Source organism: Ambystoma mexicanum, chromosome 5q (assembly GCF_040938575.1).
Source record: "Ambystoma mexicanum isolate Mex_15411 chromosome 5q, UKY_AmexF1_1, whole genome shotgun sequence".
Lineage (NCBI taxonomy): Eukaryota > Metazoa > Chordata > Amphibia > Caudata > Ambystomatidae > Ambystoma > Ambystoma mexicanum.
The window spans coordinates 703,041,691-703,061,902 of record NC_090933.1 but is presented as its reverse complement, the minus strand read 5'-3'; positions in this window follow the sequence as shown (position 1 = coordinate 703,061,902).

Here is a 20,212-nt window from a genome sequence, read left to right as displayed (position 1 = left end):
TGGGTTTATTTGGGGGGCAGTGGTGTTTTCAGGTCTGCTGGCCTTATAGGAGAGATGTCCAGTTCTATAGCAGACAAGAAAGGGCAAAGGCAAGTAACAGAAAGTAAAGCGAAGGACCGCACACCTCTCCAAGAAGCCTCAAACAGCAAGGTACCAGCTCACGCTCCTCTGCAAAGTCAATCCCATAGTCCCTGCCCTGAGTTACAGAACAGTTGTACAAGGCCTAGTCACCTCCCAGCTGGACGATGGCAATGCCCTACTTGCAAGAGCCATAGATGCCACCCTAGAAACTCTCAAGCCCATTCACCATGAAGCAGCAGCAGCATGTCCTCTTACTGGACTGGGTCCATTCAACCACATCAACCCCATCCTCAACGGGCTGCACTGGCTAACCCTTCAAGCACACAACATATTGAAGACATCACGCATCGCATAGAGAGAAGTCACAACCAGAACATCACTATACTTGAATGAAGACGTCGCCATACTCAGAGGTCAACTAACCAATAAAAGCCACATTGATTATAGACTGGAAACACATAGGGAAAACACTACGAACAAGGTATTTTCCTTCTATGCACCCTGTCTCTGAAACGAGTTACAAATGCAAATCAGCCTGTCCCCCTCCAGTCTATACTTCAGAAAGGACCTGAAGACCTTCCTCTTCAAAGACATGGCTGCTCTTTCCAGTTTACCCTACTTTTCCTCTGAAGGTCACCCACGTCCAACCTATCCATTCCCCAACCTCGGCTGCCCCCTCCTCATTTTGAACTCATTGGGTGCATCTCCTATGTGACCCTCCTTTTGCTTCCCAGCTAAGGCTGCGCTTTGTAAATTAAAGACAAGCTGAGCAGCAGTCAGATAGCACAGTGAGCTAAGCGCTCGCCCCTAATATCTGTGGTCAATCTGCTCTTGCAGGTTCGAATCCCGGTAGGGTCAACTCAGCCTTTCATCCTTCCGAGGTCGATAAAATGAGTACCACTATGTGGGATAATAATGTCTTTTGTTATTTCAGTGCTCTGAGACCTATGGATGTGTAGCACTCTATAAGTAATACATTATTATTATTAGTCATTTTGGTATCATATCAAAACATCAAATTACTCGGAGTACCAGAACATGTTTTTTTTTTACTTGCATTTTAGTAAAAATAATTGGGGGGTTGGGTTGGGGACTTCATTAAGGTGTGGGGGTATGGAGGTCCTGCTGGGGTCTTCCCTGCATATATTTGCGGTAAAGTGGGGTGAAAGAAAAAAAAAACGATGTGCTGGGACTCGCAGTAATATTTTCGATGTTTTGAGGTAGATCCGTCAGTTTATTATATAGTCAGACACCAGAGATCAATCACTTCCACTTGTCACCCAGAGCATGCACACAGGATTGTTAGCTGTGCCTGAGCAGTCAACCCCTTACTCTGGTGTTTTTTTTAACATTGAGCTTTCCTCTGGAACAAGGCTCTCACTGTGGACACCCTACTAGTGTAGTTCTCCTTACAACATTTTGGTGAGTCAGGTGGCACTGAACAAACATCTGAACTAAATCCACAGAACGTCAATGCAACAAAGGCGCCGCAGAAAAATAGAACCTACATTTAATAAAAGGTATTAGATGGACAATGGGTGGCAATGAAAATAGACATGCAGCGGAAGACAAAGAAAATGGCATATAGCATTAATCATGCACCAACAATATTCCTTGAGCAGGCCTACTTCCCCACCTACCCCAGGTGATAAGAATCCTTTGCCATCATGCTCAGGTGTCGTCGTGGTAGCCCCGGTTGTGAGCTGAGAGGAGTACCAAACTCTGGTCCCGGACCCCAATTGGCTAACGGCTTAACACCCTTTACATCATCCAATCAGTGCTCTCCCTATTTTGCAGGCCAATTTATAATTTGATGCCATCAGGTTATCTTCCATCCCTGTCCTCTTATTGTGTGTGACGTGGGTTAAGGGGTCACTGGGGCTTAGTTGGTTGAAGCACTGATTCCTCTGTTTGTATATCAACAGTACATGCGGTCTCTCTCCATCTGGTGTAGCCAGGCACTGGAAAGAAAGAGTGCAGTGCACGCGATGCTCCAGGTAAGGAGCAGTAGAAGCCTTGCAGACTTGGAAGCGGGGAGTTATGTATGTGTTTGATAGTTGGAGAGTGTGTGGCACTGAGGGCAACTGCAACAATATAAAAGGGGTGTGGCACGAGGATACTGGGAAGATTGCATGGAATTATGCGATTTGGGAATAAGGCAGTTTTACCCTTACAGTGTATTACCACTTGCCACAAAAGCAAGGCCAATTTTCCAGTGGTAAAGCATCTGTGTGTTGGGTACTTCTAGAAGACAATAGCAAGTACGACAACATCCAATGAGCTGATGGACTCTCTGATGGAGGCGTTCCGGAGAGAGGGTTAGTCCATTGTTTGGAGTAACTTCCGCATTCAAAGTCCCCAGAGTTTGGCTCAAAGGAACCTGGTGGGTGCAGGAAAGAGTGGGGTAAGACCTTGGAGGAAGCGAGTGCATCCTAAGTCAGCCTTCCCTCCACTGCCATAGGAGTATAGTGCAGGCAGGAAGGATGGGACAAAACGTAGTGATGGAGTGGAGGAGGTTGTAGGGGTGTGATGATTGGAGACCGGGGGTGGAAGAAGGAGTACAGGATGGTGCTGGGTGGTGTCCGGTGGGAGGCAACACGCACAGTGGCAGCTACTGTAATACAGGTGGCGATAAAGGGTGCTGTAGTACCCTATGTGGCTACTGTGCTGTGGTCCGGCCTGGGATGATTACCAATTTGGCAGGTGAGCAGCCAATGGGAAATACAACTATGGTGCATGCAGCTGGGACTGGGATGGCCTTTAGTACAGCCATGCCACAACATTGCTCATGGGTCTTTCTATGGGGGCAATTTGAACAGAAGGGGAGTCAGTGACGGTTAGGGTGGTGCAACTGTGACCATGTCACAGATGAAGGGCCAGGTGGTCTTCCCATGACACTTAGTTGTCCTGCAGAGGGGTTACAATGATGGCGGACAGTGCTGGCCCAGCGGCACCAGGTACGCAAGTAGTGCCGGGGAGAGTGGGGCCTGGTTTGACTAGTGCAACATTGTCAGAAACTGTCACAACGGCGAATGAAATGTGGTCTGCCCAACAAGGAGAAATGGGTAATCCTGGATAGCGGTGACCGTGGTGGCAACTGAGGTACCTCCTCGACCCCCAACAAGAAGTATCTGAGAAAAGGACTGTGGAGGGTGTTTGCCAAGGAAACAGATGATGCAGGGTCTAAGACGGACAAAGAAAGAGAGGGGGATATGTGGCAGCCCTAGGTTCTAGCGGATGGGGTCTGCTCACATGTCATGTGCCACGTCAGGTAAAGGAAAACATTTATACGCAAAGTATATGTTCTTGTTGCTCGACAACAGTGTGACAGATGTCTCTCAAAAAAGAAGTGAAGGATATCAAGAATGGTGATTATAAGGGTAAGAAAACACCAGTAGAGAGAATAATTGTGAATTGGTCTGTGCTTATTTCTGTTTATATGTATTTGAAAATGGAGAAATACCCAGAATTAGCACAAAAGATATCCAATTATCTACACTTAATTTTGTCAACATACCCGGGAGTGTTTGCATGGTGCACAAATAGGGCACAGTGAGGAATTCAGAGGTGCAAGGGAGGGCAATTCAAACTTGAATTTGTGGAAAAGTAAGCAGACGTATGGTACAACAATATGTGGGGTGCATTCAAAGGCCCCAAATAGAAGTCCCTTGCACATGAATGGCAGGATTGTAAACACTGAAACAAAAATGGCCTGGCCTTTGTTTTTGTTTTTAAAGTAAACAGCCATGTGAAAAGGGGCCTACCTGTTATTACCAATGGACAAGCAACATTTTAATTTACAAAAGGAGGACTCAAAGATCCCTGTCACATGGAAAACAGGATTTGTAAACAATGAACACAAAAACGTCCTGCACATGTGGGTGCAAATGACGTTTTAAAGAAAAAAGTAAAAGTGAAAAAATATAACTGCGCACAGAAACATTTCAGTAAAACAGAACATGATGTGTGGGTTGACAAAGAGCAATGTATATTATGTTTCACCCACACAACTCCAGTGACATTTGAAGAGCCACTTTGTTTTCATGAAAGAAATGTCAGCACAATTTATGCCTTTTTCTCAGCCATCATAAAGCGGATAGATTTCATTTATGTACCATTTTCTTTGTAATTTCCTGGCGATTTCACAGATATAAAATTCATCTTCCTGTGACTCTGGGAACTGTAAGGGCAAGTTAAACTAGGTTTCTGGCTGATCTCAACATGTTCCAAATGTGAGAGTTGGTGAGCGGGTGGAAATTAAAATTAGGGATATGCTTAATAACTTACATATTCATAACTGTTGGGTTTTTTATGGAAATAGAAGAAAGGTGCCACATGGCTGTGATACATGCTACAGATTTGGTGGTCGGTTTATCTAATTCCCTGTGATTAGTAGAAACTGAAAATATGTTTCGTCTGGCAGTTGGTAGTAAAAATATAAAGTTGTGATACATAACTAGTTTTTGCCAAAAAGTTGAAAGGAGAACAAAGGATGATGACAAAAGGGAATTGACATATGCTGCTCCAAACCCATAAACCAATCCTGACTTGGAGGCTGGGTTTGGGAGGAGAGAGAAGGGTAACTGTCAAACCCTAGTGGCAGGGATTATTGCAGGGTACTTCCCCAAGATTGTAAAATTGGTGATGTCATCACTGCTACATAAGAGGGGCTGCACTAGGACAGATGGACACAGAAAAAGGAGAAAGACAGGAACAGACAGACAATACACAGACCATCAGGAAGGCTGCTGAAACTTACCATCTGACAGCTGTGGGAGACACCACAGGAGATTGCTGAGAGTGCATCTGGGTGGAGCAGTCTATTTCGAGGAAGGCCTCAAAGCTGACTGGGTTACATGGTGGAGAGCGGGAGGCCATCTTTGAGAGTGCGGTGACAAGACCCCTGCCCTATCTTTGCAGAGCGTCCTGAGATGCAGCTGGCTTTCCTGAACCTTAAACAAAGGCTTGCTATGTAAGTAGAACTGAGCCCTGTGAAATCAAAAGGTTGGGGACTCTGATTGCTTTCAATCGTTTCCCGTTATAGTGGGTGTAGGGGAGGGCAAAAATATTATTTAACCAAAAATATTAATTTAAATAATTCTGCATTTGGCAGAACACTATTGGGTGAATTTTGTTGAAATTCAAAATTAACAAAGCTCACTTCCCAGTGTGTGCTGAAAACTATAGACTATAAATTAATTGGATAACACTTGTTAGCCAGCTGACCCCGACTTCTTAAGGAACAGGCGTGTCTTTGTTCTTTAATCAGTCCAACCTTTTTATCCAGCTTCCCCAACACAGGCCTTTCAGTTAGGGGGTCTGAAATCCAAAATTCCCCAAATTTTGCAAATGTTCTGTCTGACTTCCCAATATAGACCAAAGCGGGGGGGGGGAGGCTGAAAAACAAAGCGATAAATTACCCTGTGTTTATTTTAAACCAAAAGTGTGGGCGAAATTATAATTGCCATATGTATTTTTTACCAATCTTGAAATCCTACTGCTACCTTTTAAAGACTGCAGGATAATCAAAATCGTGCCACATTACATTAGACCCTTTGTTATTTATCAGTGTAATTATTTTGTGATGTGAAATTTGCCGAAAGTAAGAATTGTGTCTGTGTTCTTTTTAACTCACTTTTGTGATTTATTTATGCTGAGAAAAGTTGATTGTGTTGTGCCAAAGATAAAGTGGCGTTATTGATATTTTCGTGCTGATTTATATTACTGTTAATTTAAATAAATACTAATATATTTTCCGTACATCGGCCTGGTTCTTGGGGAGAGGGATCCAAGGGGCATGATATGTGTCTGAAATAGTGCTAAAAAAAAAGAATCTGTTAAACAGTTTGTTGTGTCACCACTTCAGTGGGGAGGGAAGGAACTCCACGTGTTAAAGGTGGCTTCTCAATAAACCGTTACAAAAACAGCTAAAAAACAGACTGGTCACAGCGGCAGGCCAAATATTTTTCAGGAAAATCATCCTCTGTGACTTCCAAGTTTAAACATGTCTGCTCTTTCTGTGGTTTTGGGGTGGCATCCCTAGGCGCAGTGCCATAGGAAGGCAAAAGAATGGGACCAAAAGTAACACCAAAAATGTACAAACGGGCTACTACAAGGTTGGTCGGGTGGGATCAAAATCTGGCTAGGAGGGGTTTCTGCATCTCCCTCTATCGCGCCAGGGATTGGGGGGTGGCTGAAGACAGGCACCCTCCTACAACCAACTGGTTCTACTAGACTTGATTAGATGTAATGTGCTGTGATTTAGAAGTCTGTTGAGCATAGAAGGGTCTGCAGTTTTGTTTGAATAGTGGAAATATGTATAATCAGAAAATGTTACAGTTGCATTTTTTGTAATAAACGTGGCCTAGTAATTGCCAAAGGAAATTGTGTCTGTGTTGTCTTCAAGTGGCCCTGCCCATGTGCGCCCCTCTAGAATGCCTGTGCGGCAGTCCTAGGTGGGTAGGGGCGGGCTAGAGAGCAGCAAATCCTGGGCCAGGTGGTGTGATGTCATAAGGCAACCACATCTCGGATCCGGAAGTAGGGTTGAGGGTGCCCCGCGAAGTTTGGGTGCACAGTGGGATTTGATCGTTTTAAAAGGGGGAAAGAAGGGAGCTCCCAGCTGTGCCCCTCAAAACCGTGGAACATGCCAGGTCACACCTGAGGACCTCCACCTTACTATTAGGAATTTGGATGGTTTATGGGACAAAAGGAGAATCACACTGGACTGTAAACCGTAATGGAGACTTAACACCTTTGTTTCCCCTACTGGTGGTCCAGGGGACTTGGGTCGTCCTGTACAATTGACAGGAAGGCACTCATGGGAAGGTCTTGAACTGGTATGGGGTGCGGGAGCGGGACTGAAAGATGGCCGGTTCAGGAGGGCTGCCCACCCTTTCTTGGGATCACTCCCAGGGAATGGGGCCCAACTGATTCTACAAGACTCGATTAGATAGTGTGATGTGCATAGAACAGGGGCTGCAATTGTGTTAGAATAGTGTCCATATATATTATCAGAAAATGGACGTTGCATTATCTGTAATAAGTGCAGCTTAATAATAAAGTGTGTGCACTCTCTCCAGGCATGCCCCGCCCCCTGCACGCCCATCAACAATAAACCGTCCAATGTCCCCGGGGGTTGTTAAACCGTGTTGAAGCTGCAGCCCTAGTTACTCCTTGGGCCTTCGCGTGGCCTTGCTTCGGCAGACTGGGGCATCGCTAAACATGAGCAAACTAAGTTAATAATCCTGGAAGCCGGTGCCTGCTGTCACTGTTTGTGAACAGCAGTACAATGTTGGCCCACGTTGGTAACCGCTTAGTCTGTCTAACCATGAATATGGCTTTCCTGACCTCTTTCGAGGTCAGTTGTTAGTCTGTCCCAAAGCACCTGATGGGTCAGAATGACAGAGTGGAAGCACTTGTGTGCCTCCTTCCCAAATATCTCTGTAAATGCAGCGTGGGGCTTGATCTGCCCTGGAGCTAAATGACCAGCAGAGAACCATGGGGCAATGGTAATCTGGACAACTTCAGCCCCAGGGCTCCTTACAAGTGCGCGCAGGGACCACGTGGAAATAATAGCCACTCCGCGTTGAAATCTGACAGAATATTTATGTTCCCAAGTCCCCAGAAGCCGCACTTCTAGGAGGGGGAAGCAAGCGGACATTCAGAATGCAGCGCCGAAAATGATTTGCAGCCTGGGACTAGCTCGGGCGCTATTCAGTAATGTCAAAAATATGCTTTTGACACAAATAGAGTACGGGCGCTCTGGGAGGGACTGCGCAGACTGATTTAATAGCAGCATATTGAACAAGGGTGGGTTGGCGGCTTCCGTGGTGTCGATTTGCTGAGCAGCACTGGCAGCTCAGCTCCCGGAGGTTAAAGGGAAAAAATGCTTTAACTTGTTTATTGAACCGCTTGCGCCGGATCAATATCTGTTAGCTGCATTATCTGGCACTAAGCACTGAGTTTTTTCCCATTTTCTGTGAGGTGAAAAGGGACCCTCGCGTGCCACTGTAAGTCCGGGTGGACAAGAGCTTTAAGAAAAGGGGAAAAAAGAACAAATTCTAACATTTGGTAACACGATGGACTCAATGAGAGGGCAGCAGATGTCACGAGGAGGGCTTTTGTTTTGGTCGCTCGACAGCCTTGGCTCTAAAGCCATCTCGTTATTTAAGACTATTGTCATGCATTTTTGGGCCCTTTCAGTGGTTTTCCTTTCTCCACTTTACCAGCCCCCGCTACCCCTTTCTACAAGGATAAGGAAACATGACGGGGTGGCCCTCGCCCGTCTGTCTCAAGATTCTGCCTACAGCACAGACCACTCAAGCCAATTGGGCTACATGACTTATTTCTCAGTGCTGCTGGGTGGCAGAATGGAATACCATACGTGCCAACATTCGGTGACCAAAAAGATATAGGATTTTTCCAAGGTTCAAAAATAATAATTCCCATAACAATGACATCACAGGAAAATACAAAACATACATTGTTGGCACCATTGACGCATTCTAAAATACCTAGCCCATCTAAAAGCACAACATGGGAAGATGTTCAAATGTTAAAAATGTATAATTCTGAATGGTAACTTAACACCAAATTCAATTACCTAACTTCACAGAAGGTAATCACACAGAGCTGGTAGGCAACATTTGCCACTGCTCTGAAGCAGCAGCCCAGGCAGTACATATTTATTGCATGTTGAACACTGAATGACATGGCAACTGATAACCCCCTCAGTCTGATAGGCAGATGCTGTGTGAAGGTGTTACACTCTGCCACTTGCCTTCACTGGTGGTTCACCTAAGGATTGTTTGTCCCAGCAAGAGTGCAGGACAGAGTCAAGTAGATGTCAGGTCAGTGGATTGGTCTGAGCCCAATCAAAGTAATCACCTACGGGTCCAGTGTATAGACAAACTAATTCATGTGTTGCATGTTTTGTCCTGGAGCCTTCCTTAGAATCACATAAATTACCTGCCACTGTAAAAGGCAGTAGGATCTGTCACTGAAATCTGTAGGCGCTAGGACTGCTTAAAAAGCAGTAGCCTACTGCCTAAATCTGTAGGGTTGGCAAGTATGGAATACGGGCAGAATGTAGGCGAGGTTGTGCGCAGGTTTTGAGCAGGAAATGGCACGAGCTGATAGGAAGCTCCTGGGCGGCATTTTGATTCCCTTGTTAAGGGAGTGTTAAGATGCTTTGCATGATCTCCTTCTTCTATTTAGCCGCCATGGCGGTTCTTGAAGGCGCTCCAAAAATGGATTTGTTTTAGCAGCTAAGATCTTGGCATTAGGGGCATCGTGCTCACTCGCCCACTCACACTCTGCGATTCTGGGGAAAGGGTTTCATGCCCTCCATTCCAAGCATTTGCTGCAGTGCTCTCCAGATGTTTTGGACTTCAAATCTCACCTGCCCCAGTCAGGACAGCCAGTGCAGTTGTAGTCCAAAATATTGAATGAAGCACTCATTTATTACCCATGCACTGCAGCGTTTAATCTTATCGAGATCCGCATGCATGGCTACCTCTTGTTCCCAATCCCGCCTTCTATACAGGGCTGTACATACTGCCCACCATGGTGAGATATCCCACAATTAATGGATAGCACTAAATAAAATTCTAACAAATATTTGTTTTAAAATAACATGTGACATATTCTATTAAAGCAAGTATTTGTACGAAAAACATACTTTAATGTAGCACTTGCTGCAAGAATTGTGTTCCTTTTAGAGCTATACATAGTTGGTTCTGCTACAGTAATCATCTTATCAATACACAGAGGATGAATGTCGGTTTGGATTTTCACACAGTTTTATGTTGCAGTTGTATTAATGCCCCCTGTATTACTGTCATATTAGTTCTTTAATGAATCACATCACTTGAAAAGCCTCCTATATTTCTTATTTTCTTCCTTGTTGTACCCCTGCTGCACACATCTTGGGGCCCCAGCCCCTCCGGTATGTGACCTGCCTGGGCCAGCTGTATTTTATTTATTTTGTTTTTGTGAGTGCTGCTGCACTATCCTCATCCTCCCTCAGGCTGAGAAGCAGCTTCTCTTGCCCTCTCCCCTCAGCCCGCCTTCTCTGCCTCTGATTGGTGCTCCGAGTCATGAGACCCCAAACACTTATTTGAGCCCTCGTCCCAGGGCAGCCTTGCCCGGGTAGCCGGCTAAGGACCTAGGCAAAGGGCATTTCCTTGGGCACCTCCATCACCTGTTTGCCTGTTCGCCCTGGGTGCCCTGCCAGATCATGAGTCCTGTCTGCTGCAATAATCATGTACATAATGACAATTTGTCCATCTAGTTCTGTTGTAGGCCGGTATTTTGAATCTAGCTGTATTTTGCATCTAGATACTGTTTTGTGCCACTGCCTTGCACCTTTTTTCATAGGGATAGTCCGTAAGCCGATATTTTGAATCTAGCTGTATTTTGCATCTAGCTACTGTTTTGTGCCACTGACTTGCCCCGCTAGTGCCATAGGCCGGTATTTTGAATTTAATCTATTTTGCATCTATACTGTGCACCCTTTGCCACAGGGCTAGTGCTGTTGGCTGGTAAATTGAATCTAGCTGAAATGTTAATCTAGCTGCTGTTTTGTACTACTGCCTTGCATCTTGTCCAAAGGAGTGCTGTGGATTTACACGTTGACGCTCGCTGCTGTTTTGTGCCACTTCATTTAATCTTTTTCCACAGGGATAGTGTTGTGGGCTTTAACTTCCAGTCTAGCTGCTGTCTGGTGTCACGGCCCTCCATCTTTACCCACAGGGATGGGCTGTAGGCCTGCAATCAAAGCATACAGGGACTCTCTGGTACATATAGCACTCCATCTCAATGGAACATAGCCGTAACCCGCAGAGACATCTTTATGGGAGGGCAAAGGTGGCACTTGGCCTGGGCCCCCACCATGGAGGGGGCCCCAAGAAGGAGCCTTATTTTTTTGTTTAAGTCACTTTCCCCAAGTCAACAAAATTAAGTATTACACTTCAGGATTTTCTATGGTGTGCTGCTATGGCTAAACCTATTTTCTGTCTGTTGGTGACAAGCACATTTTGTTCTGATCTTTTGTTCCTATAATGCTATGTTCACTGTGGTATACATAGTTTGCGTGGCACATCACCTGTAGCATTCTCACCTTTCTGTGGGGATTAAATTGATCATGTGCAATAGCCAAAGTTGAAATACATATTGATAAATGTGAGTGCCCCGATGGTTCAGAGGATATCTCAGTGTGTTAAGCACTCATTGCAGAGATCTGCGTTCATATGCAAGATTACAATACCAAATTCCAGCACTGCAGACACAGCATTTTGAATGTATGATGTTGTTAAGCCTGCATGTATATGTACCTTGTTATATAGCACTCCAAGTGTTATCACCAATGTACCTGCACTAGATAGCAGTTGCCATATAATCTAACATAGTGTCAGTATGGTGAAGGTCTAGAAGTTGGTTTGTTTAGATGAGGAGTTGTAAAACCTGGGTAGGCACCTCCATTGATGACAATAAAGTGTTAGTGGTGTTTATGTATTCAAATTCCAGACTGTGAAACCAAAGCGCTCATGCTTGGATCCTGGCTTTACCAGCAGACGATGCAGTGATCCTGGACAAATCTTATATCACTGACAGTACTGCCTTCTATTGAAAGGTTTGGTTCTCACATACTGGTGGCATTGTTTGGCCAATTACCTGATCTTTCCTATCATGTAGGCCATTTGAGTGGAAGGAGTTCTAAACAGAAGAGAGCAGAACAGATCGTGCAGGCTTCTTACAAGCATATTTTAAGGTCTCCTTATGTGACAACAAGACAGTTTGCTTTTTTGTACAATTCAAAGGTTTGTCTGCCCGTTTTTAAATACCATTGCACACGCCTGTGTTTGGGGTGTATTTAAAGCTTTACAATACAAAAGAGAAACCTATCTGAAATCTTTTAAGATCTCATCCATTAGTATGCTGTATTTATATACTTTCCTTGATGATGGAGACTATGGGCCTCATTCCGAGTTTGGAGGTAGCCATGGCTCTATTTGCACCATGGCTGCCTCCAAACCCGGATCCGTGTCCGGTATGGGTGAATGGGGACTTACCGGGACATTCCGACCTGTGCGGACCCGGTAAATCCCAATTCAACCAACCATTCCCCATTCCCATTTGAGCCCCCATAGGGCTCAATCGGATTGGGGAAGGCGCTAATTACGGGCCTGCTAAGAGCAGGCCCGTAATTAGCGCCCTGGTCCCTTAACGGGACCCGTAAAGAACGTGTGGTCCGACCACACGTCCTTTGCAGCTCCCGCTAAGGGACCTCGGAATTGGGCGGTAAGGGTTTACCGGCACCGGTCTCCTTACCGGTGCCAGGTATCCCTTACCGCCCAAGTCGGAATGAGGCCCAATGAAGCTCGAATCATTCCCATTTTGCATAATATGTTTCTATAACGTTTTGTTTTGTAAATTGTTTATATTGGGTTATGTGATTTTCATATTTTCCAAGTCAGTTCTGTAAAATGGGTTTATTTTAGTTTAAGGTAAAAACTAGAAAATAAATTGGTAAAGAGCAGAAATTGCAGAGTAGGTACGAATCCCAGTTTCACCTCTTAATGAATGTTTGATCCGGTGTAGCTCATTTAATCTTGTATTTCCTCACCTGTCAAAATTGCAAGTCGCTAAACCTTTCAAAATTGTCAGCCCTTCAGAGTGATTTCTTTCTCAGGGTATGATCTTTAAAAAAGACTCACCCATGGTTTCACTGGCTATAGATGGAGTTGCTTTCTCTATAATGATAGTGTGCATTGATATATTCCACACCACAGCCACCTGTTTCTTTGTTCTTGAATGGCAACACTGCTTGAAAACAATGTCCCACTTCTAAGTTTGGTATTTCTGGATACAGACACCTTCCTGGTATCTTCAAATCGTCATCCACTCTCTATGCTATGGTATGTGTAGTTTTATCCTTGCTTGCCTTGGTCGCCTGTATCCATGCTTGAAGACTTTTCCTGTCTCTGAGGCAGCTAATCTGAGTCGTTTGACTATTCTGGATTATGTGTACCAGTGTAATAAAATCTGTTTCCTGCAGTTATACTATGTCCAGTATACCTTCCATGTGGCTGCTATTAATGAAATGTTTGTTGTACCTATGCTTGAACGCAAGTACCCTTGTCGTAGACTGCTAAGGTTGCCCTTGACATGCTACTTGTGTATCACTCTGATTACAACAAGAATGAAGAGGGTAGGGTATCTGAATGGGAGTTTTCCATGCTTATTTTGATCTCTGTGATGCAGCATATCAAGCAATGGGTTGTTATCGTGATACGGGGTGCGGCGCACTAGATATTCTATATCCAGGAATTCCTTTGGTCTGTTGGAGGGGGGCCCCAGAGGTGTCCGTGCCCCGTGCCCCCAAAGTTCTTAAGATGGCCCTGGTAACCGGCCACGGGTACGACCACTCATCCCCACACTTCTGCAACAATTCACTACTCAAGTTCATAACACACATCACCACTGCCATTAGAATACAGCTGGGTCCTATGACAAAATGTGGTCTAGCTGGACACATAGGGCCTCATTCCGAGTGGGGCGGTAAGGGTTAACGGTCACCGGTAACGAGACAGGTGCCGTTAAACCCTTACCGCCCTATTCCGAGTTCCCTTTGCGGGTTGGAACTTAACACCTGCTTTCTGCAGGCGTTAAAGAACCAACCCGCAAAGGGACCTTGGAGCTAAATACGGCACCGTAATTTACGGTGCCGTAATTAGCACCTTCCCCATTCCCATTGAGCCCTATGGGGCAAAAATGGGAATGGGGAAGGGCCCATGGTGAATGGGGAATTACCGACCCCGCCAACCTTGGAATGGGGCGGTAATTCCGCCATTCACCATGGCGGAGTCGGAGAGATAACGGCATCAACCAAGGCGCTAATAGCGCCTTGGTTAACGCCAGGGTCGGAATGAGGCCCATAATCATTATCCTTGACTCGCATACTCTCCCGGCAGCCTTCACAGCACCAACCCACAATCCAGCTCTACATGGATTGCTAGCAGGGACTTAGCCAACCCTATCTTCGTAATGGCTAAAAAGCACAAATGCATTCTTAATTCCTCTGACCAATCTCTTAAACTTCGGACTTTGGTCCTCCAAAGGCGTTTACCTACAGCGCTTTGAGGCCATAACAATGTGAATAGGTGCTATACAAATGCCAATTACATATTATATTACATTTTGTTTTCCAATATCCTGGAAAAATAACTCACTGGATTTATCTGGGTTAAAAAGTGCACTACAAGCTAGTTGGTTAATCTGGAGTGACCTCACAGCTGGGATTCACCAGTGGGGACCCTCATGAATGTTACCTTTTAAATTAGTAAATCGCACTTCTTGTGCGACTATATTGAAATGTACAGTAATCCTCCAGGAAGCGGGTCCAGGGCCGCCACGACCACAGATGCCCAAACATCTGAAACCCCCTTAGCAGACAATCTGACGAGACCCTGCCTGCCGCTCCACTTTCAAAGACAAAAAGCAACAGCAGCAGCATTTCAGCAGAATGTGCAAACACACGGCAACAATGACAGCCCTCCTGCCAAAGCACACAGGTCTCGCAGCACGCGCAGGCTCAGCTCAAAGGGGACCCCCCTTCACCAGCCCGTGCAGAATATGCAATGCAAATGTGATTAGAGCGCAGACACCCTCTGGAGAGCACTGCACAAAACAGCCTCTCTTAGGGCGCCTCCCCCAAGTGAGACGCCCTGACAGCTCCCAGCAGTTTAATCAGGCACTGCTGCGCAGTTGTCAATTGTTGTAGCTTAAAGTTTGTCCACCAGACCACCCCTATGGGCTGTGTCCTCCCACCCAGTGCGTCCTGTGCTATTACCTCTGAATCCGGACTTTCATTTCATTTATATTCTTTACAGAGCCCATTTATGTTAATGTGTGCTCAGAAGGACTCCCAGAGTTCCATTGTGCCTTTTCCCGTGTGTTTTTGTTACTTTACGGCTGACGCCGATCACCTTTTTAAAACATTTTATTAGAATGCTGCTCCTCCCCAACATAAAAATACCCCTAATCGCTTACTGTATAGCCGCATACTTCCCTCCAGCACTAACACAGTTCTTGGCCGCACGGATAGGCCCACGAATGCAGTCTAAAATTCACAGACTCGTGTTTTTAGTGTGACCCTCTTGTTCCCATTTTTGTATCTAAATGTAAAAGGAGGTCTCTGTTCTTTGAATCACCTGCTCTTTCGAGCCGCATCCCCGTTTGCCTGAACGTGTACTGAATTCAGTGTCTCGGAAGTCTGCAGGGGTCCCACTGTTTTCTCCTTCCCCTCCTTCCGATGGATCTCTATTATTTGTCCCCCACTTGGTCCCCTTGCACCAGTGGTATTCAAACTCTTTGAATCCGACCGAGCCTCCCTTTAAGTAAAAATATGTTGCCAGGTCCCATTGCCATATCTCCTGACATTTTCCATTGAAAATAGTCACTGTACTCGCTTTGTGAAGAACCTCCCCCGCCCCCGCCCTTGGAAAATCCTTCAGGCCCCCCCCCAGGGGCGCAAGCCCCCCAGTTTGAAGACCACTGCTTTGCCCTGTAATCCATCACTTTCCCTTCCTGGTTCCCCTCTTTGTTGTTTCCTCAAAGCCTGTTGGTTTTTCCTTGCTTCTCCGTCTTCTGCAGCCTTCATTCCTCATGCCCCCTGGCATTTTTACAACTTTCCATGAATGCGTTAGTATTGTGTAAAGCGCCTAATGCGGTCTGCTAGAGAGAACAAACGTATAAACAACTAGGCCAAAACAATACTTGTGATTTTATGTTACTCAGCTTTTATACTGCGTCAATCACCAGTGTAGTGAGTGGTCTTGCAGTGCTGAGGTGGGTCCGATGTGTGGTGTATCGGGTCCCCCCTCTTAGGAGGACTAGGAATGAGAGGAGTGGAGTGGTAAAGGATGGAGAAGGCTGCCAACTCACAGGTGCACTAATGCCAGCTCACAGGTGCACTAATGCCAACTCACAGGCACACTAATGCCAACTCACAGGTGCACTAATGCCAGCTCACAGGTGCACTAATGCCAACTCACAGGCGCACTAATGCCAACTCACAGGCGCACTAATGCCAACTCACAGGCACACTAATGCTCGTTCTGCAGGGAAGATGTGCTTTTAACCTTTGAAGTGTTGAGTATATTTTCATCACAGCTCACATCTGCCATGTCAGTAGCTCCTCCTGTAACTGTATTCCAGTGGCGTTGGATATGTACATTTGGTAGACCTGTACATTTTTAACATCACCCAGGCAGTCAGGCTGCCCTTGTTCAGGGGTGTTAATCTGTACATTGATAGCGGACACCCAACGCATGTTAATGCATAATTCAGTTTGCTACTTTTTTGAAGGTTTTGCATGGCATCAGCTAGCAGCGTGGAGGCAGAGGAGGAAGTATGGGGCAGTGGGCCTTTACCTCTAATCTCTCATGCTCCACCCCGGTTGGGGGATACCGTCACGATCAACAGGGCGCAGTGTTTTCAATGAATTTGAAAAATAACAAACACGTTTTAAAATCCCATAGCTTTTTGGCAGCGCTATTCTCTAAGTAGTTAGTGTAATTAAAACTGAGCGTTAACGCACAATGGAGCACATTTTCATGGTTTATAACGTTAATGGACGGTGTAAAAACCTTGCCTAAGATTGTTACGCCTTTCATTAATGTTACGCCCCATTTTCAATCATTTGTATAGTGTAGCGGCGTGAGGCAACTTGCATTTGCGCCGCCTCCTTTCCTCTGCGCCATACAAATGCTCCACCAGATTTTCTGGTGCAAATGCTGGGGGTCCCTTTGGAGCTCGCTGGCTTTATGCGCTAGGATAAAGCAGGAAGACCCCATAGAGATCCATTGTAAATGCTGCCTACAATGCGCGCATGGCAGGCAGCGTGTAGTTGTAATTGTAAACACTGCCTGCATTTGAGCGTAGTAGGCAGCATCTCATTTTCACAGCACCTCCTTTTGCCCTGCACATTTACACGGCGCCAGTAAAATGACCAAAGTTTGGTGGTGGGGAGCCACCTACGTTTATGTCTATGCGTAACGGCTCCCCGCTCCCAAATTCGCCGTGCAGCAAAATGAGCTTCAATGGGGCTCATTTTGAATGACGTGTAATGTAAGAGTAGTAGTAGTAATAAAACTTTATCCGGATACCATAATCCATAAAAGTACAAAACACAGATATGAAACACAGTCATATAAAATTCTTACATAAAACATACCCGAGCTGCTTTCAACAGGAAAAGGAGCGCAGGACCATGCTCAGTAAAACTTTTTGCTTTAAAGACAGCGGCCACCAACCTCTTTCTTAGTTCAGCATATTTGGAGCAGAAAAACAGGAAGTGTGCCCAATCCTCCAAACCCGCTCCACAAACAGTGCAAACAGTATGAATATTCAGTCCCGTTCTCTTTGCTATTTTTTCATCCAGTGGTAAACAGTTAAATGGGCCCTGGTGATGTGGCTTCTTTGTGATTTTTTATGGGACCAATCCAAATAATCTTTTATTTTATTAGTTGATAATAGCATACGACGTCTGTTTGAAGGTTTTGCCATCTGTAAAGTTTCTCTATTGCCATAGAGCCAAGCTGTCACTCTCTTTCCCATTTTGCGACTCCATGATCTAGTCAATACGCTTGGCATATCAAAGAACCCCTCCAAATGTAAGTTCTGAAATGTTTGTTTTATATAACGGAGCCAATTAATTTGATTCACCCCATTGAGCTTGGAGATGTTTCTTATACGATATTGGGACCTGGCAGCATTGGTATTTGTCCAATACCCCGAGCCATAATAAAATTGGTTCTCTTACCACTTCAGCCACAATGTAGCTCAGGCTCAGTTAATTGTGGACTGCAAAGTTCGGTGCCGAACTTTGCAGTCCACAAACTTTGCTGGCCCTACCTTTGCAGTCCCTGCAAAGGTAGGGCCAGCACCTTTTTCAGAAAAACGCTTTCTTCACGTGAAATTCCTTTCTGGTTCTCGTAACCCCAAATTGCAGCTCCATATTTTACTATTCCTCTGGTCCCAGCCATATAGATCGATTCAATTATCTTCAGCAGCTGCTATCGTGTTGCCCCATGAACCTGAAAATGCCCCCTTCCGACTGCCTCATACTACACAGTTGTTTTTTAAAGTGGGCCTCAGGGGAAAAAGCCTCTGAGAAATGGACTCCCAAGTAGTCGAATGAGTCGACCCGAGGAATTGGATCCATCCCACACAACATAGTCCGAAACGTCCCCTGCTTATTAGGTGGGCTACAGTACATTACTCTGGATTTTTTTACTATTTACCTGCAGATCTAATTCTCTGATAAAGGCTACATAGCTGTTAATCAGAGATTGCAACGCTCTTGAGTCTGAGTTATAAGCACAGAGTCGTCCCCATAGACTAGGACTGGCAGTGAAATCCGCCCTATTTTTAGGACATCCACGTGACAATATACTAGGACCTTATGCAGCTTATTAATGTACATGGAGAATAGGATCTGGGCAAGTACGCATCCTTGCCTGACCCCCGCGTGGATCGGAAACTAAGGCGTGCAGTGAACGAGTGCTCCTGATTTTACACATGCCACATTGTTCTCATGTAGGCAGATGAGGAGATCAAGGACCCCCACTGGAAGATCGTAGGACCTCATCACCTGCCATAACTTTGTTTTGTTGACCTTATCAAAAGCAGTGCTGAGGTCCATGAATGCAAGGTACACTGGCTCTTTCTTTATAAACAATGAGTATGCAATAATCACATAGAGATTTAGGCCTTGGTCAATAGCACCAAGTAAAGGACGAAATCCAAGTTGGATTGGAGATAATATTGAATTTACTGATACCCAATCCTCTATTGTCTTTTAAAAAAAGGCATCTTGCAAAAATGTTACAATTTGAATTAAGGAGTGAAATAGGACAATGAGATTGGGGGGACTCTCTGCTCCCTTTCTTAAATAGTGGTACAACAATTGCCTTCATCCATTCTTCTGGGACATGCCTGTAACCGTTATCGCATTGAACAACCCTGCTAGGATGGGTCCCCAAATCTCGATGAAATCTTGATAGTAATATACCGTAATTCCATCCAAACCTAGTGCTATATTCCTTTACGACATCTTAATAGCCATTATTATATCTGGATAGTCAAATTTCACTTGGTTGTTACCCCGGGTTGCCTGAGTCTCCCAATTGCCCATCACCCCGTCGGCTCCTACGTTCGTGGCAGTATTGTTATAGAGATTTGTGAATTGCACAACATAGCCACTGTCTGGGACCCGATACTTGTGCCCAATATACAGGGGTTTTGTTCACTACAGCCCTAAAGTTTGTAATGTAAGAGAAATGGGTAAAAGCCTTATGCATTTCTTTTATGCACACCTCATTTTCATATATGTGCATGGCAGAATGGAGGGGTGGATCCTAATCTACAATACCGCCTCCCCCTTCCACTTCGCCCTGCAAGTACTGCAGCATTTGCACCAACATGAATTTTCATGCTGGTACAAATGTTGTCGATTCCTATGGAGTCCACTGACTATTTGCACCAGCAAAAGCAGGCAGAGTCCCTAGGAATCCATTGTTAACATCACCTGCAATGCACACATGGCATACGGCATACACTCAATTTGCACAGATGAGTGCAAAGGGGCAATGTACAAGCGTGTACGTCGCCTTTTTATACTCCACTTTTGTACTCTACGATGCAAATGAGGAAATTTATATAGCGGGGACCAGTCGGCGCTAAAGTGCAAACGTAACAGGTCCCTGTGTGTAACTGGTGGGACTCGAAAAAAGGGTCCAATGTGCTGTATGAGTGCAATCAATGAAGTTACAACATTGAAATCACACACGTAATGCAGATAAACTGTGAGTGAATATACAAGCTGAGACTAATGAGTGTGAGAACAATTTATAAAGACAATTAGAAGAAGGATGGATAAAAGGTATAGTTAGTAAATGCATTTAGAGCCTATCGCTTCAATACTATCAGCATCATTTCAAATTGGGCAGAGTGGTAAATCACGGTGTAAAAACAAGGCGTAATGCTTTTACGCCTTGATTTACCTCTCTGCACCATTTTCCTGCAGTGGCAAGAGGAGGAAGAGCATGGAGCGGAGATAGGATCTCTG